Source organism: Neopelma chrysocephalum, unplaced genomic scaffold (genome assembly GCF_003984885.1).
Source record: "Neopelma chrysocephalum unplaced genomic scaffold, ASM398488v2 Primary Assembly neopelma1_22, whole genome shotgun sequence".
In the NCBI taxonomy this organism is placed as follows: Eukaryota; Metazoa; Chordata; class Aves; order Passeriformes; family Pipridae; genus Neopelma; species Neopelma chrysocephalum.
The window spans coordinates 30,556,638-30,583,735 of NW_020897689.1; the positions used below are offsets into that span (position 1 = coordinate 30,556,638).

Below are 27,098 nucleotides of genomic sequence, written 5' to 3' on the forward strand. Positions count from 1 at the left end.
GACTTAAATCTATGAGTTCTTGATGCTTTGGATGTGCTTTTTTCTACTGCGAGGAAGAAACATTTCCTATTTATTGAGGAAAAGGTTTATCTCATTGCTGCAGTCTGAAGCAAAGCTCTGCAAAGAAGAAATACTCTTCCTCCTTTTGTTTCCTATTTTGCTTCTTTACGAATAACTGTTCCTTCACTGTTCCTTCACCCCACTTGTTTAGTTTAGAAGTTCTGGTTCACCAGAATGGTCTGTTCTCTAAATGTTTGCTTAAAAAGCAAAAGATTTTGGTCTGCTTTTATGAGTATATTTAAGTAATGTTCATTTTTCTGTTTGACCAGTGTTTTCATTGCTAGGCATTTAAAGGATAGATGAAAGTTCATGTTTCAGGCATATACTTCACTTATTGTTTCTACACACCACAGCTGTTGCTTATTTAGGTTAGGCAAGCCATTGTCCAGGGTCACAGTGTTCTGTTTGTTTTTTTCCATTCCTGACATTTGTTTGAGACTGGTATGTTGGATAATTCCAAGTTTGGTACCTTACATTTACATTTTCTTGTCCGTTTCTCTTTGAGGCACTGTTTGTGGTCACTGCTGCTGCTTCATTGTTGAAAGTAAATTTATTCTCAAACACTCACAAAGAAAGTACCAGCTGATTTAGCTACTGCGCAAACTCCCTGACTGCCTATATGACAGTCCTTCTTCGTGTATGTAAATAAAATGTAGGTATCTCCCTTCATAGAATAGAAATGTTAAGATTGGGAAAGATCATCTGTTCAACCATTAATCCAACACTAACAAGTCTGCCGTTAAACCACATCTTAAGCACCACATCTACATGTTTTCTGGATACCTCTAGGGATGGTGATTCAACCGCTTCCCTGGGGAGCATGTTCCAGTGCCTGAACACCCTTTCAGTGAAGAAATTTTTCGTAATATCCAATCTAACCCTCCTCTGGTGCAACTGCTTATCCTTACAGCATAGTTCTGTTAGGTCTGTGCTATGCAAGGTCATTCCTATAATATTTGTCTAGTTTCAGCTGTCAAATGCTGTTTCCAAGACACTGGGGTGCTTGTTTAGCAATTTGGGCTCTGTCCTTGAAGTGTTCTGTTAAAAACCCAGTGGAAGAGCAGCCAGCATCTCCAGTGCTCTTATTTCCTACTGCTCCAGAATCTCTGTTCTCTGGATTTGCAGGGAGCTGTCGTGGATCATGGGCAGCTTGGGCCTCATCCAGCCTCAACTGTTCTGAAGGGTTGAGAGTCTGAGAACAGGCAGAGGCTTGATTTTTGTCGATTTATTTGCACGTATAAGACTACAACTTAAAAAAAAATCCATCTGAAACCCTCCTTTCTCCTAGGACTTGATGTTCAAGTCCAATTCTCACTGAGTGCACTAAGGCATAAAGACAGATAATTCAGATTACTTATTGCTTGGTACACCAAGAATGGTGTGTCACATGTGACTGTGTTTGACCATAGCTTTTAATCACATGAAAATTTGTGTAAACGTGACATTTTAAAATGTTTACAAATTTAGAATAGCAGCAAAATAAAACCTGACATTGGTTTGTAGTAAAAGTAAATAAAGTATCTTTCTGTCAGTATCCAATGTGGGTAGGTATAATAATTTTTTTTTGAATTCTTGTTAAATGCTTCATTGGAAAACACAATAAACTATGCCACTTCATTTCACTTGCTCAGTGTTTGAAGAATGCTATCTAACAGGAGAATAAATTTGATTTAAAAACCAAACCCTTGCAAAAGTAGTACAGACTTGATAACAGTCAGGAAAAGATGGTGAAAATGGTTTGAATTTACACAAGTAAGTTGCGAATAAAATCTGAAGTAGTGTGGGTATATGGGAGGTGAAGTTATCATGATGGGTGTACACTTGACTAGTAAGATAGGAAGTCCAAAAAAGATTATTTGGATATACTGAAAGTAGGACACTTCTGCCTAACATAGGCCATTTGGTCAGCCTAAACACAGTCCAGGAAGACTCTCAGCAATTGACTGATCCAAGTTCTTAATTGTTCTCACATATTATCAAGCTAAGCTGTTTGATTCTTTACCTACATGTGAAGGTTTTTTAGCCTGCATTTTAGCATTTCAGCAGCTTCCTCTTTTCATTCCAGTGTTTTGGCAACTCAGCAAAGATTTTGTGTACACCTGGTAAATTATCTTCCCTCTTCTCTCAGCATTAGAATTGGGAGTCTCTCTTTGCTTTTGTTAAACAAAAGACAGCATCAGTATTAGGTTTTCCAGACATTCTCCTGAGTTAGCCACAGAAAACATCTTCAAGAATTTTCTAGTAATGCAGGCTGGGCGATTGGATCGGCAGGAGGTGAGACAATAACGTTCCATTTTATATTCAGGTTTATAGTCATGCAGAAATAACACATGAATGATTTTTTAATGAATGAGTAAGCAGTTGGCAGTTACTATTGATACCTTGTATTGATGCCTTGTTAATTATCAGCTATACATGTTTTAAAGAAAACACCATGCCAATTGCTAGCCACCTTTTGTTTATAATAATTAATAATATAAAATTAATCTAGTCTGCAGTGGGTAAAAAAATTGATAATCTATGTTAATCAATTATAAATGAAACCTTAATATTTGGTAAATCTGACAATGATCACCAGAAATAATTTCTAAAGGGAATATATTTTTGAGTAATAATTTTTTCCTAAACATTTTTGTTGGGAATTGACTGATGTTAAATATATTCAGCATTTTTACCTTCTCTTTACTGGGTTTGTGCTGCCTTTTTTTGTTTGTTTGTTTGTTTTTGTTTTTGTTTTTGTTTTGTTTTATTTTGTTTTAATTTTTCTCTCTTAACTTAAGGGTAGACTTCTCCAGTGTGTTTTTGGGTGGAGAGGAGGGGTGAGATTGGGGTGGTGGTGGGAAGGAAAATAGTATTGAAGCATAAATTTGAGGAAGTATTTTATTTCTAGACTGAAAGCTATTTTGTCTCCTGCATTAAGTGACTGCACCTACTTTCCCCATCCTTTTGCTTCCTGGAGGGCTCTGCTTGAGGCCAAGATGACCTCCCTGACCACCCTTCACCACTGACCTCTGAGCTACCACTCACACCTAGAGGTTTGAATGTGTCCTGTCCATAAAAGGTTGTATTTGTCCTCTCACAGTTTTTTTCCGGCTTCCTTACTTTCTTAGGTGTGGGGAAAATTCTGGTACCATGTAGACCGCAGCAGGTGATAGATTTATGAAGCGTCTAACTCAAAAGTAGCAGGAGGACTGTGATGATGCTGCATAAGGCCAGAAAGGAAATTTCCTGGGTTATGGAGACACGGATTCTTTCTATTGGAAAGAGTGCACGCCTCGGTAGAGAGCATCAAGGACTGTATTTTTTTAATCAAAGAAAAAAAACCCCAACTTTTGTATTTGTGAAGGAGCAAAACGACTGCACTTGCATCATTTGCAGATGTCGCTGCTGTGGTGGCAGCACATGCAATGAAAACAAGGCTTCTCTGCTTTGATACTGCTTTGATAGTGGTTTGTACTTGCTTGTCCAGTAATTGATGGTCTTGCAAGAGAAGTGTGTTGTAGCTTATGAAGGGCCCAGTAAGCATGTTTATTACTGATCTAAAATTATAGAAAAGGAGATATTTTGAAAGAAAGTAGTTGACTGTCACAGTTGGGCAGACCTTATATTGGCCGTTTTCTCAGTCTGATGCCATATAAAAAATTCAGTTTGAAAAGAAATAAACTTGAAAGGAAACCTTAATATTTAACCCACAATGTAAACAAACATTTCAGTCTGTGTGTTTATGAGCTTCAGTCCTGTTTCTCGTGCATGAAATGCTCCTGATTTCCTTCACCTTTTCCCTTTTGTGGTGTTTTGGTGGGCATAACTCTGTAAAATATAGCTAATGAGAGTCAAAAGTCATGACAGAGTCACACAAAGAGTAGGAGAGTAGCAGAGCTTGGGGCTCAGCTTGTGCCCCTGGATTTTAGTGGGGTTTTTTGACAGGTGCAGTTCCCTCATGTCTCCCACACAATGGGTTTCCATGCCTTCCCTTCTGTGCCTGTGATGGAGAAGTGAGTTGATGTGCATCTGCCCACTGTTTCAAGATGCATTTTATGAGTAAGGAAGGGCAAGGAGAAAAGTGTGCCACTTTTTTGTCAGCTTTTGATGCTGTTTTGATGCTGCTTGACTTGGGAATCTCTTTAATGATGATACACTAAATATTAAGGAGGAATGTCCTCATATCTCCTTTGAATGGAAGGGTTATTGTGCTCAATTTGTTTGCTGTAGTTGTAAGCTTTCTGGAGTAATGACCTTTCTTATGTGGTTTGTAAAGTGCTGTATTTACTCGAGGTGTCCTGCAAATTGCTGTAAAAATAATACTGGGGGTAATGTACCAGCACTTACTTCTTATTCTTTTTCTTTGGCCAACCTAATAAAACAATACAATTATGATTGAAGAAGTTACTGAGATAATGTAGTCTAAATGCTGTTGTTTTTAAGGAAATAGAAACTATTTGACAAATCTTTAAAGTAAAATATTTTTTTTAATTCTGTGATGATGGTTATGTAAACATGGGTTTGAAAAATTCTGCTCTCTTATAGGCATTAACTTAATTTTGAGGATGTTTAAAAATATTTAGTTAACATGTCCATATAGACCATTAGTGTTTCAGGCACATGCTCTTCAAAAGCTCTCTCATTGTTTGCTTCAGATATTTATGAACATAGCAGCCCAAATTAGATTGGTTGCAAGTAAGTAAAAAGGAAAATATTTAAAAATTTGATCCAAGTTTAGTCACTTCTTTTAAAAAATGATTAAAACAAAAAAGGTATTTTTCCCATTTTGAAACTTAGATATTGGGTTTTGCAGCATTTTTGGCAGTATTTGGTGATTTTTATGACTTCAAAATGCAGACTCAGTTGTTTACATGATAAATTTAGTTTTCACTGGGAAGGTGGGATGTGTACAGCTCTGCTGATTCAGAGAAAAGTTGTAAAAATGCTTCTGAGGCACTCTGATTAATTTCTTAATTTTTTTTAAAGTGTCACGATTTTGGGAATTGCGACCTGTGCCCTTTAAAAGATCGAGTTTTGTGATACACAGAGTACCAGGTATTGAACAGAGACTGATATTGAGTGTCTGCTGCTGTTCAGTAGTAATGAATCCGCTTATGAATGTCTGTGGAAAGTTTAAAGGTTATTATCTCGTGTTTGTTTACTTTGTAAAGATAAGATTTCAGAGAAAATCGAAGGGCACTGTCTGAAATTCCCAGTCACTGCAGTTTCATGGAGAGCATCGATCCCTTCCTAGAGGTTGCCGGGGACTCATTGTCTCCCTGTTCATAGGCTGCTGATGAAATCTCCAATATTTCAGGTTTGCGATTCTTTTATTGTTGTTTTGGCAGTTTGTCAAAATTAAATGGCTTAACCAAATCAATATGCTGTCTTGCTTGGTAACATCTGCATTTCACATGTCAAGATATTTTGCATTTCGAATATAGTCACAACGGAATGAGCCACAACGATTGCAAAAAGAGCCTTTTTGCCCTCGGAATGAGCCACAACGATTGCAAAAAGAGCCTTTTTGCCCTCCGAAGCTCTCAGACCGTAAGGAAACTTTCCAGCAAATAAACTTTGCTCTGTTATGCAATCACAGCTGAGATGGGTGATAATTGCACACATGTGCCCGTGGGTAGGAGTCTGTTGGTAAAGAATAGATGCAGCAAGGTTGGAGGCAGAATATAAGCTACAGTGACAATGAATTTTACTTAATTTAGAACAACAGTTTGTGTATTTGGCAGTGTTTATTGGTTAGACAATTAATTGCATAGTAAGGAATAAACAAACAACTTCCTCAGTTGTGATGGCCTCTCTTTCCATGGGGTGACTGAGCTTTTCTCACCAGTGTAAGTTGTGGTGATATGTGCCTTTAGATACATGTTTATCATTAGCTAAAATAACACAGCTGTTAAGGAAAGGTTTATTGCCATACTTGTTCTGCATGCTAAGCACATTCTGTGTACGTGTCAAACAAAATGCCAATTTAATCGGCCCCCTCAGAGTCTCCAAAGGAGTGATGATGAAAGTTTGGCAAGTTTACTTGCACTGTTCTGTATAAAATCTGCTCGGCCACTATTTCCAGACACTTGCAATATGAAAAATGCCAATGGTGTTTTTACATTCTTAGGAGACTAATAAGCTACAGATGTCAAAACTGTAAAGTTGAACTATCCTAAGCATGTATGAATATGGCAATACAGTTTTTTTTATTTGTGTGGAGTTATTCCTAATCATAATAAATAAATTTAAATAAATTTAAATATTGGAAATGTGTAATTATCGAATGTGTATTTTAATGCTTCACTAGTGTGCCGTGAGGTGGGCAAGGGGATGTGCCCTCCTGTAAGTGGCCCAGGCTGAGGGCAGCAGAGACTTGAGAGGTGTACTGCCTGTTACTTCTCTGCTGCGTGCTGTGGGTACTTGCTTTTTGGTTTGACTCCAGAGACTTTTTGAGCTAGAAAAATCTAGTACGAGGATTTAGTTGTCATTGTTCTACTAAGAAGCAATATAAAGCCAAAAAATGCACTTAGTCCTTGTTTTAATCTGTTGCAGTTGAAAATAATATGATGCCCCTTTTAATGACAGATGTTCTTTAAGAACTCAGGTTTTTCCTCCTTTTGCTGTCACTGTGTTTTTGTAACCTGTAAGCTGTGTTTTAGTACCCAGAGCTATTTATATTATTTTGCAATGACTACTGATTTAGTTAAATTATTGTCTGAATTGAGAACTCATGCTGTAAGGGAAAATAAAAATTCCGTATTAAAACTAGGAGCCATTAATTTGGGCTCAATTTGTTTTGAGCAGAAATGTAAAGGGAAGGAAACAAAAGGAAAATGTCTTGGTTTGAACACATTTGTCTACGTCTGTACCTGACACCCCAATAATAAACACAGCAGGTTGGCACATTCAAGTTGTCAGACATATCACACCGTGGTGAAAAGCTGTCTGTCTGTCTGTTGCCGAATAGATGGGGCCCAGTGCAAATGGTCAGGATGATCCCCCTACTTCTGTTTCTGCTGTCAGTTTACTTTTTGTTTCATTTAACTATACAGCCTCTGCAGCCACACTGCACAAAAAAATAAAACTTTCTTTTTTCAAGGCAACATCTGAAGTATTTAATAATACACTTTATAATTTTCCTTTTTACTTGACATCAGATGACAATTTGAAGAGCTCAGGCTGAGGGAAAGGGAAATTCAGGCTAACATTTTTCATAGAGTCTATTTTGGGCATCAGCTCTGGGTGCCAAGCTTTAGAGGGAGGCTTTGACTTAAAGAGAAATCCTGTGTTCTTACCTTGCGTTCACTCAGGCTTGAACTACAGGATTCAGCACCTTTGTCAGGCTTTAAATCTTTCAGACCAAGTATTCCAATTTAGTGACTCTTTTTGATAAACTGACTTACGTGGGCTGCCAGAGGTCAAATGAACCTACCCAGAATCAGGCAAGGCAAAGAGCTGTCTGAATGCCCAGTTTTGTGCTTAACTTTCAAAACTGTCTTCTTGGGCCTCTCAGAAAATCTCTTCTTTAATGACAAGCCAGGAAATCTTTTAACCAGAACTGAACTAAACATTTATGTCCCCCTTTTAATGCCTTCCAGACTAATAGTAATCTTTAAATACTGTTTTTCATATATGAGTTTCTTAGATTTGCTGCCTTTCTTTTTCTGCCTTGTTTATTCAACCTGAGTAAGTATTTGAAAAATAAGGAGTACAATATGTAGTACTTAAAAAAACAGGGATAATTTTGTTGCCATGATTACATGCTTAGGCCAATGTATCTCTAATCAGTTAAGTTTTCCTGTCATAGGTGAGGAATAACTTGGTCAGGATTACTGAGTTCACAGGACAGCTAATGTACTTCCATGATACGACCACAAAGGGTATGATGCTTCCATGAAGCCAAATGGAAATGTTTCCATTACAAGGTAATGGAGAGCAGTGACTGATCAGCATGCTTAATTTTGATTTTTTTTTTTTGTTAATCCCTGATCGGATAATTGCTCAAGGAAGTTGCAAAGCCAGCAAAACCAGCTGTGTTATTCTCAAGGGCAAGGTAGCTTATTGATATTTCAAATATCAGTCCTCCAAATGCATGGAACTAGTTTTCTCTGTGTACCACATTTCTGCTAGCAGTTAGAATTAACTGCCTTCTCACCCATCCTGAAAACTATTGATGTCGATCTACCTAAGCACAGCAACCAAGTGATGCAAAACCTATACCCATTTTTGTCCTCCCATCCCTGCTCTAAATGATACCAGGATTTGTGTGCTTATAGTTTCTTCGAAAATGCAACTTAGGGACAGTTTGAAATAGGTTAATTTGTTTAAAAATACTAGCTGCTTTTCCACTCACATGGGACTAAAGTCTTTGCTCCTGATAAGTTACAACTGAAAATTACTTGGACTGGGGGTAGCTATTAAAAGAAACAAACAAACAAACAAAAATAAAAAGAAAAAAGAATTAATTTCAAATTAGTGGAGTTAGCAGAGTTGAGATGACAGTGTCCTGTTAAGACCACGGTATGAAGCAAAACCTTGTTTAAGCAGCTGTAGGAAGCTTGCACTTTCCTGTAGTGTGTCTTAGTTTTAAAATCTTTGTATTTGTTTGCTGGGAGCTTTTTTTGTTGTTGTAGTAATGATAAGCAGACATGACCTGGGAAGTGGGGACATTACTAGCAAATAAATAGTGAGATTAAAAGAAAAAAAGCATATTTTATACTTGTTGGACTAAGGAGTATATGACTCTGTGTGGTAAGCTTGAATTCTGACTGCTGGTAACAGTCAAGTACAGTTGTATTATTGTGGTCTGGAAATGTGAAATGTGGATGCTTTTAGTTACCTGGCAGTGTTGTGTTTTGATGAAGAAACCAGTTGTTTGCTCTTGCCTGTTTGCTGCAGGAATAGAGAGCTGATGTGTTAGCAGGAAGGAAAATAACAAGAGCGAATGTGGAAAAATATCTTAGGTATTGCTGTATATGGTAACATGAGTGTTTGAGGTCAGTATTATTCGAGCAGCTGGCTGTTTAGATGCTAGCTGTGATATTTTTCTGCTCACAAAAAACTTCTCTTGAAACGCTTTAATCACATCACCTGTAGGTATGCACAAGTTTTCTATGCAGAAATATTTACAAAGATGAATGATTTAAGAGTGCCTTTAAGAAGACATTTCACAGCCAAGAAATACCATGCTCTCAGCACATGGTGTGATTTGTGGGGTTGTCTTGTGCAGGGTCAGGAGTTGGACTGGATGATCCGTTTGTGTCCCTTCCTACTCAGGATATTCTATGATACTATGATCCTATAGGCGTACTTGCTAGTGGATGTAATCATGTGCACAAATTTCTATGCCACTTTAATGTCGATAGTAGTGATTTTCCCTTTTTGCCAAAAGTGGTTTTGCAGAGTTAAAGGCAGCCAGTTTTATCTTGCCATATAACACATTCCTCTAAAAAAAGGCTTATATAGGGAAAGGTCTGGATCTTGTCTGGGAAGGGGATAAAGATCTCTTCTGCAGAGCATGGTGATTCACCTCGCTGTGCTCAGTGAAGCCAGCCAGCCGGCAGGAAGCTGCTGAGCTGCTGAAACTTTCCTGCATAAGCTCTCAGCTCCAAAAAATACTTTGCTGCTCCTTGATTGGGGTATTGTTCTTAGTCATCAGAGCCCGGGATCTCACCATGCACCTCTGCCACGTGTGTAAGAACACCACTTAGTGCTGGTGGAAAAAGTAGCTGAAACATAGGTTTTGTTTAAGCATTGGGAAATCGTTAGTCATTCTTACTACCACTGACTGCGAAGTGTGATAATGTAGTATCCATTTCTTTTGAAAACCCTCTCCCATGCTTATAAGATCTCCCCTCTTGACTTACAGTGAAAAGTAGCTGTTGAAGATATCAAAGATTTTTGTCCTCTGGTAGGACGAAACTTGTGTCAGTTCAAGGAGAGGATCATTTTAGCAGGGGAAAGAGGCTACTAAAAGCTTATGGGGGTTCTCTGCTTGATAACTTCTGCCAGGGGCACTGAAGTTTTCCTTCTTGCATATCAGCTGAGGAAAGTTGAAGAAGTGTATTTGTGCATGTGCATTTAGAGACGGCCTATCAAAAACCTAAGGTTAAAAAAAAAGGTTTCTAAGAGGGCCATGTGATCTTTCTGTGGATCAGCGTAGTAGGAGTGTAAGCCCCGATTTCAACACTAGGGAGCATCTAATAACATGTTACAACATCTCATGACCCTGGGGTATGTGACAGGCATTACAGCCTGTCTGTGTTGTTTATTGTTCTGCTTTCTGTAGCTACTAAAGAGGTACAATCAACTGCAACACTTCTTGATAGTGATAGGTGCAGTCTGCCAGTAGATGGTCTCTCTTTCTTCGGTAGATAGAACTCTACAAGCTGCTTTAGGCAGTCCAGAGATAGACTTATTAACATAGATTGGATAGAATTATTAACATAGATTAGATCCTAGATCCTCGGAACAGTTGCTTTCATGACACAAACTTCGTCTGAAGTGAATGTCTTTGCAGCGTTGATGGGAACAGGGGCCATTCTGCTTCTTCACGTGTCCTCTCATGCAGCGTAAAGCACCTTACATATAGTTAAGAGAAACTCAAATATGAGACAAATCATTATTGGATACGTGAAGATGTTGAACTAAGTTTTTGTGATAAAGAAATGTCGGGTAGCTCAATTCTCATTTGTGTCTAATCAGTATGGTTGTTACTGAGCACACCTGAGTCTGGACAGCTTGCGGCTCGGAGCTTGGTCTTTCATGGGCCTTTCTGGAAGGGAGGACATGGAATTATGGTGCCTGGGTGGCTGTAGTTGCAGGGAACTGTAATCTCAGACACTTCTCATTGAGAGAAGAAGCAACAAGCCTTCTTGGGATTTGTGATTTCCATAGGTTGACTCTGACAAGAATGCCACAAGCTGTCTTCTATTTTTGGTCACTCCCTAAATTAGTAAGGAGATTACTGACCCTTGGAATTTACCTAGTAACAGTGAATGCTTGAAGTCATACATTTGATGTCTGAAAGCCTGAGAGGGAGACCTTCTCAGGATTTGTGTTCTGCTTCAAGTTTCTGTTATTTCAGTGGTGACCCTGAAAAACCATCGTTTTATAAGCAGAGAGAAGACACCTGCTCCACATCTGTTCCTTCTTTTCATCTGCCTTCTGAAGCTCTTGCTCATGTTGTTACAGTTACCCATCTTCCATGTTTCTTGGCAAAAAGTTTGTGATTCTCAGTTGTTGTTTCAGGAGACAAAAGGATAGCAAAAAATCTTCTGTGACTAGCAAGATAGTGTTAGTTGTGGCTTTTGATGGTATTACTTCTACTGCAGAGCATCTTACAGCCTCGGGCATTTGGATAGTTTTGACTTCTCTCCTGAGCTCTCCAACCATTTTTATATTCTGCTTGAGCATGAGAGAGGCAGATGGGCAGTTGTGCATCCTTCTAAGATCTGGTTTAGCTGCAATTTATGAAACAGAAATGTATTTTTTGTCTTCTTCCTCACCCCCAACTCTTTTAGTACCTTTAATAAGAAAGAAAAAAATAGTAACATGTTCAGGGGATTCAGTGTTTATAGCTTTCTTTGCAAAATGTTTATTGAAAGTGTCAAAGGTGCAAACAATTATCCTTGGTATTCTATCTTCGAAATTTAACTTCAGAAGGGATCTTGTCAGGATTCATTGCTTTATAATCCATAATCCAGTTGAAAATCTAGTAGCACTTATCTGTATGGAAAGCAGAAAGTCTTCTCTGACTTTGTGGTGGCTTGTAAAAAGTGATGCAAACCACCGTGATGCTTTCTAAAAGTCTAGAGACTTCAGTTCCTCTGGAGTACTCTCTGATTGACCTTAGCCCTGGGCATTTAGTGGGTGTTAGAAGAGGGGTTTAATGCATCTGAAGGATGTGTGTAGCTGAGCTCTGTAAAGGTGTTTGTTTCTGGAGTAGAGCCTGTATTGTTCCATGTTTGACAGAGTAGATGCTCTGCAAGTAACTGCTCTGTTTTCTGACAGTAGTTTTTTGAGCAGACAGAATCCTGCTGAACTGATTCTGAACTTCTAAAGAATACTGTTTGATAAAGCAAAGATGCTGATATAGATAAACTGTCTCAATAAAAAAGGGTAAGATAAAATTAGTATTACTTTTAATGAGATAATCTGCAGCAGTGTCTTTAGTTAACCAGAAGTATGTAGCCTGCATTTCAAATAAAAAAAGTAATAAAACCAAAGGGTAGTATACTCTTGTCCATTGGGTTCTGGATGGCAAATATGTCTGAAAGCTGTGATAGTCTGTGATGCCAGGATTATTTTAAAGAAAAAAAAAAGCATAATGCGATTGACTACGTGTGTAATCATCACTTTGCCATGTGGATCAAGAGTATCTGCCAACCATGTGGGAAATGTTTTTGAAGTGTTCTGGGGTTTGAAAACTTAGAATTATGGGTGTTGTCTTTCAGAGGTCTTTTAGTTTAAAACTAAGAAATGGGACCATACACTGTGACAGAGTGAGAGCAGTGATGGAGTATTATTTTTATATGGTAGCATATGAAAATGAACAGGAAGCTGGAAATCTCATTATTCCAATAGTTTCTGAATGTTGGAAGTTCATCAAACGGTGTCTGTGAAAGGGAGAAGAAAGAAAATTAAATGGGTGCTATAGCTCTCTGTTTTTATCTCATGTAAGAGTAGCAGCCATGAAAAATCCAAATTTCTGGAAAAGAAGGAATGTTTATTATAGAGAGCCTCTAGCAGCTGAACAAAACAAACACCTGGTAGCCTGTACAAGGAAGATTCCTTAAACCAGTTTTTTTTGTGTTTATCTAAAATGGTCAGGATGAGTACAGACCTGACTTACCTTTCTGGAATTCCTTCCCTTGTATAGGAATACACTCTGATTCAGACTTGGGTTTTCATTGCATGTATCTTTACTTTGGTAGCTATGACTTCCAATGACTACAGTAACCAAAGCAACTTCTTCCAAGACAGGATATTATCTAATTGAAAATAAAGGAGCAAGCTGAACTGGATTTTACATGCCTGTTAGTCCTGCCAAAACCCACATCAGCACAGACATCCCAGGGTCTGGAGGGTGTGTGTAGTTCATGAAATGTCCTGGAATTTCAAGGATGTCCTTTTATCCACCTAAAAAATTATTTGTTGCAGTTCTTCATTGGTTATTTACGTTGGTTGTAAGGAAAGGAGTGGAGCATGACATGGGTGCCAGAGACTGCTCTGCCTGCCCGCAAGTGCTAACCGCTGCTCCTGGGTGTCAGTTTCCCTGCATCAAACATTCTAACACCTGGATGAGTTAACTGTTTGTAATTATATGACAAGTAACACTAGTTTTCTTATGTAGGAACCAGTAGTCAGTACAGAAATGAGTCACAGTACTGTGAATGGCAGTACTCAACAGCTTTTCAAACATTAGACCTTATATAGTGGAAAGGAAAAAGCCTGGTTCAGAACCTAAAGAGGGAGAGCAGTACCAAAACAGTGATAAGCTAAAGAAAAAATTAGGAAGGACAGGTTGGAAGATAAGTGTAGAAAAGGCAGATGAATCACCAAGTTGATGAGAATGACAGACTCTGTGTCATAGCAAATGCCTGTTCCATGAACAAAAGAATTAACAAGGTAGTAAATGTTGTAAACACATCTTATATAAGACCTAGTGTTTCATATTAAAGAAAGGTTTATTATGATTGCTGTAATGACATTTGTATGAATAAGAAAGGAATTTTTGAATAAAAATTTTGTCCAATTTTTTAGTGCCACAAGAAGAGACATGATTGAAAAAAATGCATTTAATTTTGGAGGAAGTATTTGACTCATTCTCTGAAAAAATTGCTATGGTGATAGCAAATTAAGCGTACAGAGTATTTGGGTTATTTATAAAGTCAAAGAGACAGGTCACTCCAAACTGTAGAGAATAATAAAGATTAAAATGCTATAACATTAATTTTCCAAGTGTAAGCACTGTAGTGTGTGATAAGAAGAAGCTGCACGATGAGATTATGCCTTATAAAGCTCTATGATAACTAGTGCAACCAGTAGGAAAGGCTACTGTTTACTCTTAGAACATTTTTATTAATATATATTAAAATATTGGTTGTTTCCAGGTGGATGAATCTGTCTTGCATTAGCTGAGACACTTGTCACAGTTTACCAAATTCTCTGTAAGCATAAATAAACAAACCCAATCAGTCAAGATCACTGCATCATAAAATATGCTTTATTTTGGCAAGTCTACTTAGTTTTAATTGCATATGGTCTCAAAGTTGAACCCTAAGGTCTAGAAACATTAAGAAAAATTTGAATTGGAGTTTAGACTTCACAGATTTTATTTTCTTAGTTAGAAAATGCTTCCAGACTTTGGCCTGCACCACATATTTATTCATGAGAAAGCAACAACCCTTTTATATTAGGTGTTATATAAACACGTGTCAAAGACCCAGCATTATTTTTTATTGAGCTGCAAATAACATGTGCAGTTTGGAGTCAGTTTTTTTTATTTACTGAATGCTGCTGGCATGCTGATCCCCAAGCTGAATAGGCAAGTGAGGGTCTGCACTGAAAGGAGCACACAAGCTTCCAACAAAGGGAAAAAATGGCCAAAAAAATACTCTGCTGTTTTTTTATTCTTTCTTTGCTTCTCAGCCTTCCTGGTTGAAAGAGACTGTGTATGAGATGCTCTCTTTAACAAGTAATTCCTTTAAGGTAAGTATCATTATCTGGTGGTACAGCAAGGGAACTCAGAGTCTCAAGGAACCCATAGCCCTTGAAAGTGCTGGGAGGAGTTCACCACGCGTCTGCAAGGGCATCCTTCCTGAGATATTTGCAGCTGTAAAACCCTCCCACTCCTTGGTTTCTATTGGGAATGCAGGGCTCATTGACCTTTATTTCAGGGAGTGCCTATCTTAAGCTCTAAGCTTCTGGGACTCTTCCATAGTCTCAAATAGGAATGATTGTCTTCACAAGCAGATTTTGTAAATATAGGTCCTAACCAGCATTGTAGACTTTTTTCCTTCAAAGAACAAGTAAAAAGTGCTAAGGCTATACCTGAAATTTGAAAAAGAGAATTTTGAATCTGATGTAGAATTTCCTGGAGGAATATGGCTTGAAAAATCTTAGAATTTGGATCTAATTTACAGCAAAACCAGAAATTGCTCAGGAAAGATACTTTTCAGTACTTATGAGTCCCACTCTTCAGATGGTTATGATTTGCCATTTTCTCCTATTTATTTTGGACTTTTTCCCAGTCTGGAGTAGACCAGTGTAATTTATGCAGGTATATGCTTTCTGTATTAATTCTGAAAACTGGTTAGACTTTCTTGTCTTAGCATAATATTGATGGCATTCATAATAAATACAAATGAGTAAGCAGATGAGAGTTTTTAAAACATCAGGTTAGAGTAATCACAATGTAAACATGTAGTGCACTGGAATAATCAAATGGTTTTCCAGTCTGATGGATTTTTCGTGCTCATTGCATTAACCTTTCTTCCAGTTGTAGGTGGGAGAGCCTGATCCTTGTCTTTGTAGTAGTCTTTTATGGTTTTACATGATCAATTACTTGTTAACTTTCTTACTCAGAAGCCAGTAATTTGTAATGTTACTCCTTTAAAGGCTGTCTGTGATCTCTTTTTTCCGAGAGCATTTGGCACTATTTTTTGTACTGTCTTTTTAGGTAATATGCTTTTGTAGAAGACAGTTGGAAAATTTTTGCTGGTTTCCCATTTATCACTTGTGCTGTAGTTTCCAGGAAATTAGATGGGTACTATAGGTTTGTATAATGCTCGATCCTTTTCCTTGGCTTTCTGTTGTATGATGTAGTTTCATATTCAGATTCTGAAGAGAGGAGAATAATTCCAGGCTTTTTAAGATCACCCTCCTGCTGACTGGAAGAAGAAAGGGAAAAATCTTCTGCATGCATAGAAGTGAATAAAGAATTTTCTGCACATCAAGTTCATATTTTCTAATGTTTGCTTTTTGATCCTCAGTACATTCCTGATTCAGAATTTAGTGATGGAGAAAAACTTCTATGTGTGTTATTAAAGATAAATTATATTTCTGTTCCTGAGAAGGAGGTATTCAGTAGTCTGTTAAAAACTGACATTTCCTCTGCCACGTAGATTTGGTTGGTTTGTTTAATAGAGCAGTTAAGTGATTTTTTATGCATTGGGATTTTCTCCAACATTGAAGATGATTTTGTTCAATTGGATTTTTAAACATTTGAAAATTGGAATAAGAAAGAAAGCATTGTTTAGGGTCCTGGCTGGGATTTTAAAAACAAGAACAACTCGTAGCATTCCTTATTAAATTTAATTAATTGCTACTTGTGGGCAATATGGCTGAGTTATTGTTGCAGTGAGACCAATAACTAACATAGTTTGGAGTTCTCTGTGTTCAGATCCAGTTAGAGCTTTGCCTACGAGAAGTTTGATTATTTAATTTAAGAAAAGTGTTTTTCTTTTATTTCAAAAGGGTGTTGAAGAGCATCTCACTTGTGGATTTTTAAAGCTTTTGGTGTTTCTGTTGGCTAAATCTTTGGTAAGAATTTAGTCAGGTTTATTGGCAATTAAAAAAATCTTTACTATTTAGTACCTGCTTAATAGTGAGATACATGCCATTAATTTGATCTCAGTCTGTTTTCTACAGCACAGATGTTCACATTACAAAAATCATTATTGTCTACCAGTAATCAGTGCTCCTATCGGAAAAAACAATATAGGAGTGGGGAACTAAATGGGTGTCTGAAGTCTCATCTTATTCTAGGGATGGTCTTTCCAAGTGCGCCATAAAGGGAGCTGCGTGAGGAAACGCATCTTTGATGCATCTGAGATGTCTGTTCCACAGCTAAAGGGAGTACTCGAGCCTGACCATTCGCTCACTCAGCACCAAGCCTTTATGCATTGAATAATTATTTTTAATGAATAGCACGGGGAGTTAAATCCTTATGACTTGGTTATTTCTCAAGTGAACTGAAAGTCTGTTTCCATAGTGAATGTGAAGTAGTAATTTGTGACAGGAGTTTGAAGTAATGTAGTTGTGCAAACCTTTCTATGCTCGGATGAAACATACCAACCATTTTAGAAAGGTTTGCGTTTGCTTCTGAGAGAATAGAGCTTAGGAGTTCGTTCTGACCCTTTCCTGAAAATTGAAGTAAATATACACAGTGGCTATCCTAAGTATTACTGTATTAAGTGTGCGTGCTTGGAAAATGTATAAAACAGAAGATTTACTGATTTCTTCAAGCTCTGTCCTCATTGTATAAGGCATGCTCTTGAGTACCTACAAAATTATGAAATGATTGTGGTTCCCCTAGGTAAAATTCTGGTCAGAGTGAAGTTATTAGTAAAATTCCAATTGAATGAGATGGGGGCAGAATTCCACTGACACACGGGACGCTTAAAATCCAGTGCAAGGTTAAAAAAGAAACCAAACCACTAATTCATATTTGAAAAGTATATATTGTGTCTGTCTCTAAAACTTCATATCCTTATCAAAATAAAATGTATTTACTCTTCTTCAAGCTAAGTCACATCTCTCTTCAGACAATATTACTATGTTAAATGAGAATCAGTTTGTTTATAGAAATTAAGGCTCACTGTGTTCAGAAAAACAATTGATAATGCACTAATAAACACCCCTCCAATTTGACAACCTTTCTGTGTCCATGTATGTTTCCTCTGACAGGATATAATCAGTCTTTTGGCACAAAGTATTAAAAGTGTTAATCCTAAATAGATGAACTCTTCATATTATCCCCATTCAAGTAACCATATTTTGTAAAACAAAAGCCTTTCTTGGATTTACTTTTAAAGTGACTTGGCAACATAGATTTTTGGTTTTAGTTTGTGCTATGTGATGACTCATAAAAAGACTTTTAAAACCAAGGTGGAGGTGCTGCCTCTGTTGTTTTCTTGTTCTGATGAAGGCAGAGCTGTCAGCTCTCATACTATGTATAAAGGGGTTATGGAGAAGTGTAACCCAACTCATCACTGAGACTGCAGCACAGAAAGAAATCCCTTACAGCTTGATCCTAAGCTCTGGACTTAAACACTCCCTGGGACAAACCACAAGCTCTGCTGCCAGTTTACCCTGGAGAGGCAGGGAGGAGTAGCCTCCTGTCAGACCTTCAACTTCACAGTCACTGCTACCTGAAAGAGACGTGCTTTGAGCCTGAAAATCATTAATCCTTCTCACTCTTAAGGAGGACAGGGCAGTAGGCAGTGCTGTGTCCAGCTAGGACTGAATTATTAGTGTAGTTGTAACTCATGGTTGGGAAAGGGGAAGGGAGCTGCTGTCCCAAAAGTGGCCCCACTGGTATCTGGACCAAATCTTCAGAGAGACCTGTGTGAGCCCATGAAGAGGATTGAAGGGCTCAAACCATTTTGCACTCTATGGGTGCTGGAATCTGGAGGTGGGAGGAGGCCCTGACTGTCTTTCACCTTTGCTGTACAGCTGCTGTGAGGGCAGGGGGAGAAAGTCATCATGTATTTTCCCTCTGTTTTCTCAATGAAAAACTAAAAACCATTTCTCAGCCCGTAAAGAGAAACAAGACAGGCTGAAGCTTTCTGGTTTGGTATTTTAATAAGAGGTTTTTTTGGTTGTTTTTGAATAGCCAAACTTTATTTCTCCCTACTACGTGGAGAGAGCAGACTCTGTCTCAGCAGAGAGGAAAATGCTGCAGCTGATCAGCTAACAAGGTTAGAAAGCAGTGCTCAGTACAATAATTTCTGCTGTTCACCACTGCTTGGGGAAATAGCTTTTACTGGGGATTGTCCTGTAGTTTTTTATAAAAGGCATTTTTCTTGGTAATATTTTAGCATTTTTCTGTTACAAACCATTTTGGTTTGGTTTTTTCTCTCCGTTCTTGCCTTACCTTCATCTCTGCTACTCATTTCTTTCATAATTTATCTAAAACAGGCTTTCTACTAACCCTGAGAGATCATACTCTTCAAGGCTGAATTGTATTTCTTAACTCTCGTACTCCTCCTGGAGAGCTGTCAGGAGGTGGTTTTACATTTGGAGCAAAGATGGCTTGTTTCACCTCAGCAAGTATTTTTAGTTAAGCATTTTTCCTCTAGGCGATTTCAGATGGTCTCTACTGGATCTTTAGTAACATACTCACTAGTATGTTTTATTTTAAGTTTTTATTTGTAGTTTTGCTATAATTTGGAAATAGCCAGGGGCTGTACCTTCTGTAAGAAAAATATTTTCATCTTCCTTAACATGAAGGAGCTTGCTCTGCTAACTGCATTTGACTTAATGTCATGAGTTTAAACACTAATCTGAAATCTGTTAATCAGACCTCTGGTTTAAAACAACAAGGGCATAATTCACAAGTCAAATTTAGGTGATAGTATTAGGTAGTTAGGAACTGGGCTTAATAGACTCTGCTGTTGAACGTTTGGTTATGACTTTCCTGGTTGATAAAATGATTCATTTGAGATTCTTTGGTGTTTATTCCTCACATTTGCTAAGAATTGCTTAGCTATGAACTCTAAAAGCCTGATCAATCAGTTTATTAAAAATTTGCCTAATAAGGTGGTGATTTTTTTTTTCCTGTGTGCTACAATTTATTTTTGACCTTGTGTTAGGACCAAAGAAGGTTTTTTTGCATTTCAGCATCCTCTTATCTGCTATTTCTGGCAGATCATAAGAGGTTTAAGAAATACTTATGTTGTGACCCATGTCCTAAGCACACTCCCTTCTCCTGGTCTGACTGTATTGGGCAGTGCAGTACAAGGCAGAGAGTCACTGTGGGTGACTGGCTTTGGTTGGTAAGGCAGGCATACCTGTTCCTCTGCCTGCCATAGCAGACTCTCTTATGACTAACCTTATGAGAAGACAGAAAAGTATTTGCCCTTTCTTTTGACAAGCTGTGGAGGATCCTGTTTCTCCCACTTTTCTAACTAGAATAAATTCACGTGCTGAAATTTTGAAATTTGTTGTCTTTGGTTAATGGACTCTGCAGTAATTTTGTTGTCATGCCGACACAACGGAATCTTGACAACATCTATGTCTGCCTTCACCCTAAAAGCAGGCAGGAACTCTGTAGCATACATTTTTTCCTACTCCTGTACTGTGAGAGTGGAAGATGCAGTGCCTGCAAGGTGGTTGTTCACCACGGTGGTCTTGGTGATGGCTACTGAGAGTGCTCCGAGGATACTCCTGAGATTGTTTTACATCCTCATCCATTGAGAGTAAAGAACTACACTCTTGCCACATTAAATTAGTTCTTAAAATTCTTTTGCATAGTCTCGTAATAGACTACATTAGTGTTACAATACGTTAGTGTTGTTCCTTGTATGTTATTTCTTCTGGTGAACATCTCTGGGGAAGCCTCCTCCTCTGAGGATTTAAGATCTTGAATGTCCCAACTAGACAGGAACAGGCTTTTAAACTCAGAGGTTTCAAATCTTCCACATACATATTTTACATGTACAAGGAAATGCGTCAGATTTAATTGTGGACTCTCTCTGTGTGTTTGGATAAGGTTGTGTGTGTTCATATAAGAATCTTGGTTACTACCTAGTTTACTGTTTAAGGATTTACACTCATACTCTTGGGATTCATTTTTCTTTAATATTAATGAAAGTTTTAGCCATTAGGGGAAATATTTCTTGTAGAAGTTTTCCATGGAAGCTTTGCTAATCTACAGGCTTCCAAAAGTGAGAAGGGAATGTTTGTGAACTATACACATGTACAAACTGTAAAACGACTGTGTGTAATCCAACTACTGCTCTTTATTAAATATTTGCTATTGTATGATTGTTTTCAGCTGCATATCACTTCACATGTCTTTAACTTTTGGACTGAAGTTTTCCATGCTGGTTGCCTACATTCCAGTGTGTTTTATTTCAGTCAAAATGCTCCCAAAGTTTACAATAATGGGATTAATATAAGGCATATTTTTCATTAATGAAAAGGAGGTACTCTGGCAAACTTTTCTTGAGAATATTATGGTCTTTTCTTGTTTAGAAATTTTGCAGAAATTTGTTTTTTCCATCCTAACTTTCCAATGCTACCAGTAAATACTATTAAAGTGTTCCTTGTCTTACCTAAGTGTACCCACATCTAACTGATGCAATAAAGAACTCTCTTAAAAGCCCCTGAGGGGTACATGCCCTATCAGAGCAGAGTCTGAACAGAATTGTTAACCAAGATTGAGGTAGTGTGCTGAGGATAAGGAGGAAAGGTAGTATCAGACATGCATATTTTATTTCCGAAGGCATTTTTATCCTGGACTGTGAGAAAAGCATAAATTCTCTAAAATAAATGCTGTGCTGGGGAGTACTGGGAAGACAAAATCAATATGAAGAGGTCTGAGCTTCTGGACTGCTGAACTCCAGTAACAGCAGGACTTGGGTTGTCTTGAATTCTGCTGCAACACCTGTCAGCTTGATTAGCTTAGTGCATATTCCCAAATAGACTGGAGATGACATGATCATTTTTAGGAACCTGATTTGAAAATATTAGTAATGTTCTCTGTACTGTGTCTTCAAGAATTTGATCAGAATAAGAAATGTTTCATCATGCTTTTGTCAATACAATACTGTTGTGACTCCACTGTTCAAAGGTATCTGAGCCAATGGAGAAATTTCACAAGCTTTATCAGACTCTAACTAGAAAGGCCACCTTTTTAGTTTTTTTTACTTCTTGAATGTGTATTATTTTTAGTCACATTTTAGAAAAGTTAAAGAGCGATTTCTTAATTAGTTTTAATCAATTGACTGCATTGTCTTGAGTATACAAGGATCTGGGTAGAAATAGAGGAAAAATTTCTTTGCATTTACCTATCTCTGAAATGATTTGAGTGAGATTTTATGGGTATATTTTATAGGGCTTTCTACACTTTAAAATGAGTCAATATTCTGGCAACTAAGTGGAGAATTTTAATTCCACATACTTAAGCAATCATTTTTTTGCTTAGGGAGTTGGGTTTTAGAACTAATTGAGTAGGTAACTTCTGTCCAAAGAAGTTCTATGAAGAAATGAAAGTTTAAGTAATTCTTTTCACTGTTTAGGAAAAAAAAAAATGTTATTTACCTTTGATGGTCCAGCAAACCTGCATGTGCTTCCCATCCTTTCTTGTACCCCTTCTGGGAGAAACCCAACATGGGTATAAAGTAGCCAGACTACTGTATGAAACACTAGAGTTTGTTTAAAAGTTGGAAAGTTCCCTTGTTTGCCAGCTGCTGCTTCCAGTATTGTTTTCTTAATTTCTAGTAGCACTCTTCAGACTTCAGAGACCCCTGTTTGCAGTGAGGGAAATAGTAGCACAGTCAAGCCTATGATGCTTCATGACTTCAGAGAAGATTCTTTCAGCAGTTTTATTAGTAACGGTCTCTATGGAAAATAGCAGCAGTCCTGTGAAAGAGACCTCAAGAACTATCACCACCTTTATCATTCACTGAAAAAGTGAAGTCTTGGTCTAATGAAAATTTTTTAAAATTGACTGCAACGAGCTGACACAGGCAGTACAGTAATAATGATAAACTTTATAAAGCAAATTGTCTCTTATTGATGTGCTGCAAAGCACTCTAGATATTCTCAACACTCAAATTAAGCTATAAAAGATAATAGAAGAGCTTATAAAGTTTCAGCACAGTGAGTGATTTCATGACAATGGCTTTGTTTGTTTTAATGTGAGCAGAGGGCATTTGCCCAACATCTGCAGCATTCCCAAGAAGAATAGGTGCAGCAGTTACGTTTTACAGTTTCACTGTCATTATAGAGGTGTGCTTTTTTTGCAGCTATGTTATAGTGTACTTTATAGATTGTAAGTAAGTTTTGAAGTTAAAAACTTCGGTAGGGAAGCAAAACTAAAAGTTTGCTGCTGCTGTGATTCAGCTAATTGCAGACATAAATACATTTGTTTACATAATACGTTTGGAAAATAGTTGAAGGCCATGCCTTTTTAGTGACATCCATAATCTTAACGTAGTTCTCTATGACCACATGACTGTTACAAGCAGTGATGTTTTATTGATGAGCTCATCCAAGGAGCCAAGAATCAGCTGGCAATAGAGACAGTGACCCTCCTCCGTTTCAGATGATCTTTTTGCCTTCCCAAAACCAAGTATAAGCAAATGCTTTTTGACAGTGCTGTGGCTGATGGCCACCTTGTGCCGTCACCCCCCAGCCACCCAGCCTTAACTTCCATGTGCATGCTTTCCTACAGAGCAGGTATACCAGTGAAATAGGGATTTTTTCATCCAGCTACCTGGAATAACAGAGAACAGTCTGAATTTTCAAAGTTAGATTTGAGGTATTGCTAACAGATTTTAATTTCAATGCTGTGTGTTTATTTCCTGATATTTTTGTAGCTCTCCTTTCCCTCTATTCCATTCACAGATCTCAGCAAAACCACTTGGCGAGGACTGCATCGTATTGTTGTGAGGTTATTTTTTCTTTCAATGCAAATTAGTTTTCTCTTTAAGCAGAAAAATGTCTGCACAGATGCCATGAAGTGGCCTAAAAGAACATTTATTGCAGACGTGGTTTGTGCCTAGGGCTTTTTACAAAGACATTTACACACAACTCTGTACACCAATACACAGACAATTTTCAGCAACACTTTGCATAGCTCTTGCAGTGATGAGAGGTTATTGCATGTTGCTGATATATAAAGAGACTGCACGAAAGCTCCTCTGAATTGGGACAAGGAATGTGTATTCATTCATTAAGAGAGTGAAAATAATTTTTTTTTTACCTGATATTACCACTTGGCAGACTGTTCATGGGCTTTGAACAGAAAGATTTTTTAGATGAGGAAAATATTTGCAGTGTTATTTTTTTAATTTAGCAGCTTTGTCTGGTTTTTGAAGGAAGGATTAAAATAAAATCAGGAAACTAGATCCCTTTCTCACTTGTAGGGTTGGAGGTTTATCCCAGCTGTGAGTACTATCAACTTCTCTATAAAATGCTCTTGCGTTGCCCAACTTCTCTCGTGTGTTTCAATTAATATTTGGCATTGTCAGTTCAGATTTGTTATACGTGCAGTTTGGCGGCTGAATATGGAAGGCAAAGCATATGCGGGCAAAAAAGGCATTTAGTTGAAAACTGAAGTTGAACTGCATTCAGTTTTTGCCAATGCTGCTTTTAAGTTTGTGCTATTTTAATAGTTTCCTGAAGTGATAGTGTTACTAAAAAAATACCCCTCTGAACTGGCATGTTTGCTTCTAGCCACAATGTAAATTTGGTTTGGTTATTTGTTAAAAATCCATGTAGTTCTCTCTGCAAATGCATATTTGATAATTTTTTTTCCCTGTGAATTCTGTATGATTTTAATAAAAAAGCCCAGAGCCTTTTTTAAACTCTAAAATAAATGTAGAGCTTCATCATGTCATGAAGTCTCAACAGACAGAAAAAGGGGGTTACATCCATGTATTTTGATGTATAACATGATGTAACAAGAGCAAAACCTTTGACTTCTAGAATTATGAAGATACAGGTGATTGAAAAAGGCCCATTACAAGTCCATAATGGGTACTGAATTAACATGCCGGAGTTGGTAGGTTTGGTTTTAGTTCTGTCATCATGCTAGGGAACAGATTTTTTGCGTCGTTTTGGTTGGTTTTTCTTGCATGTTATTTAAAAACAGAGCACCAACAAACCCAAGACGAGTGTTAAGCTAAAAGATGTAAGAAGAGTCAGAAAAATGTCTAGGTAAATCAGGATTTGTCTTGCTAGCTTATGCATGTACTGGATAGCAATTTATTCCTTCCATAAAATGGGACTCTGAAAAAAAATTCTTCCATTTGCCATTGGCAGACAGACCTGGTGCAGTTCTTCTGGGGTTGTTCTCTCCGTGACAGTAGCCCTTGATGTTTGTCTGCTGTCCCAGAAGATAGGAGGGCAGGCAGTGGTCCCTGGGGTGTGGTGTGTATATCCCTTTGAGCCGGAGGTGGGATGGTGCAGTCAAGTCTGCGTGTCATTGCCAAGCGGAAGATTCCAGTTTACCTGTGGGTTCTGGGATAACCATCCTCCTTCAGAAAGATTTTCTGACACCTTCATGTTCCCTTAGGTCAGGGATATGAAGAAATACTGCATAGCCTTACAGAAAGACAGTGCCGTTTGCAGGATCAGAATACAGCCCCTTGGATTTTGCATTTAAAAAGAACGCGAAGCATAGATATTTAGTTTGATGGTAATTAACTTCGAACAGTGTACTGAAGTATTTGGCACATTTAGAAGTGTTTTAAAATCAAGGTTTCAATTTGTTTCTGAGAAATTTCGTAGTTAACCCAGTTTCTGCTCTTGATGCATGAGTGACTGGGTACCATATGATGAACTGTGTTATATAAGATGCTCAAATTGTTGATCCAAAATTCTAGCTATTTAACTCTTCTGGGATCTTAGTGTTTCTTGTTTTATTTTTGTCCTGTTTTCTCTTTTCAGTATTTGAAGTGTTGATATGAAGCCCTTTTCTGCCAGCGCTGTTAGCAGAAAGAACTTATGTACACCCATCTGCCTGTTCCTTGGGCATGGGAATGGGTTGCACTATCAGGAGCTTTTAACTATGTGGTAGATTATTACAGGTGGGATTTTCCTGCTTTTCCCTCTGTTTCCTCTAAATAGGTTTGTGTCTTGCAGCAGGATGTAGTGCAGTAAGAATCATCAGCATCATTGGTTCCAGCTGCTTCCTCAACAGAAAAACTACATTTTATTTGGATGAGCTTTGCTATCTCTGGAATATTTTGAAAGGAAAACAGTTTCTCCCTTTCCGTGAATCTTTCATGCCCAGATGTTTGGGTTTTTATTCTATTTTCTTAATAAGTCCAATACTTTCTTAGCTGTAGGGCAATGCAGCATGCAGATGCTCCTGTTAGAGAACATTCCATTATACTGGAAGCTTAATTATCAAAGGGACAAAGTCAGACTGTCATTATGTTTTCCACTTGTTTTAAAAGGAAAAAAGGCAAAAAGTAGTCTTTTTTTTATAGTAAGACTGATGATAGGTTAACAGCTGGAAAATACAAAGCTGCAACTCTGGCTGAACAAGGAAAATAATGATTGTTCATCTGCAAAGATCATTATTTTCTTCTAATATGAGATTGCAGTGTTTCCATTTGTGGCTGTGAAGCTTTAATTACAGTTCATAATTATTTATAAATTACAACTGTGTAGGCCCTTCCTATAGGAATCTGTGTTTATTGCAGAGGGTTGTGGCGGGGGAGAAGACTGACACGTAGGCTTGAAATACCACACAGTAATCTTATGGATATTTTGAAGTAAACTATGAGGTTTGTACTTAAAAGGATATTGTGAAACACAACACAAAGCCAGAGAGGTCAGATTTCCCTAAATACATGGATAGTATGAGAAGAGAACGGTTGAATGGGATGTTTTCTTGAAAAAAACAAACCAGCCCAATTTTCTTTGATAAAAATACCAATTTTTTAATTGTTTAGTCAACCCCCTCCATTATTAAAGAAGGCGCTGTCAGTGTTGTGTTGCTGACAGACTTTGGTTCCATGCAGTTCCATACCTCAGTTGCATGTAGACATTGTATATAAGCACAGCAAGAATGGTTTTAAAATACAAGGGTATATTAAAATATATCTGTTATTAAGAAACATCGGTAGAAAATTAGGTAAGGCATTAGGTTACGCAAACACACACATGGTGTTCTTAGAATTACAGCTGAAGTGAGTGAGTTGAAATTCTCTTACATTTATGCTAAGCAAGAACTTCTCAGTTTAGGGAATTTCACAGATTTAACTGATAACAGCAGTACTTCCCATGCCTTTATGCAGTTTGTTTATGTAAAAAGCTGTCCTCCAAGCACAAGAAAAAATAGCCTCTTTGCTTTTTCTATGTTGAATAATGAGAGTTTTGTAGAGAATGAACTGTGTAGTTCTCTGGGACATGAGATTTAGCCTATCACCTCAGGATACTGCTTTCCAGCTGTGCTCTCCCTGTGAATTTTTGTGTTCTGTCAGTGGTTTTCCAACAGATTTTTTGAAGAAGGCCGGGCTTAAAGCAGAGTATGTATTGTTGGTATTACCTGAAAATAAAGAATCATTGACCTGTTACTTAGTTAAAAG

The 27,098-nt window shown here is 37.7% G+C and overlaps 1 protein-coding gene across 5 annotated transcripts in view; it reads left to right on the forward strand.

The window, feature by feature from the left end:
* The window catches only part of LDLRAD4 (low density lipoprotein receptor class A domain containing 4), a 278,422-nt gene that overhangs the window by 66,551 nt on the left and 184,773 nt on the right, over window positions 1–27,098 (forward strand). Inside the window, exon 1 of one of the 5 annotated variants that reach the window (XM_027677161.1) lies at window positions 5,342–5,359. The exons of the other annotated variants lie outside the window; for them this stretch is intronic. The gene's annotated coding sequence lies outside the window, so the exon portion shown is untranslated. Of the gene's footprint in view, window positions 1–5,341; window positions 5,360–27,098 lie in introns of those variants that run through there. 5 annotated transcript variants of the gene reach the window in all.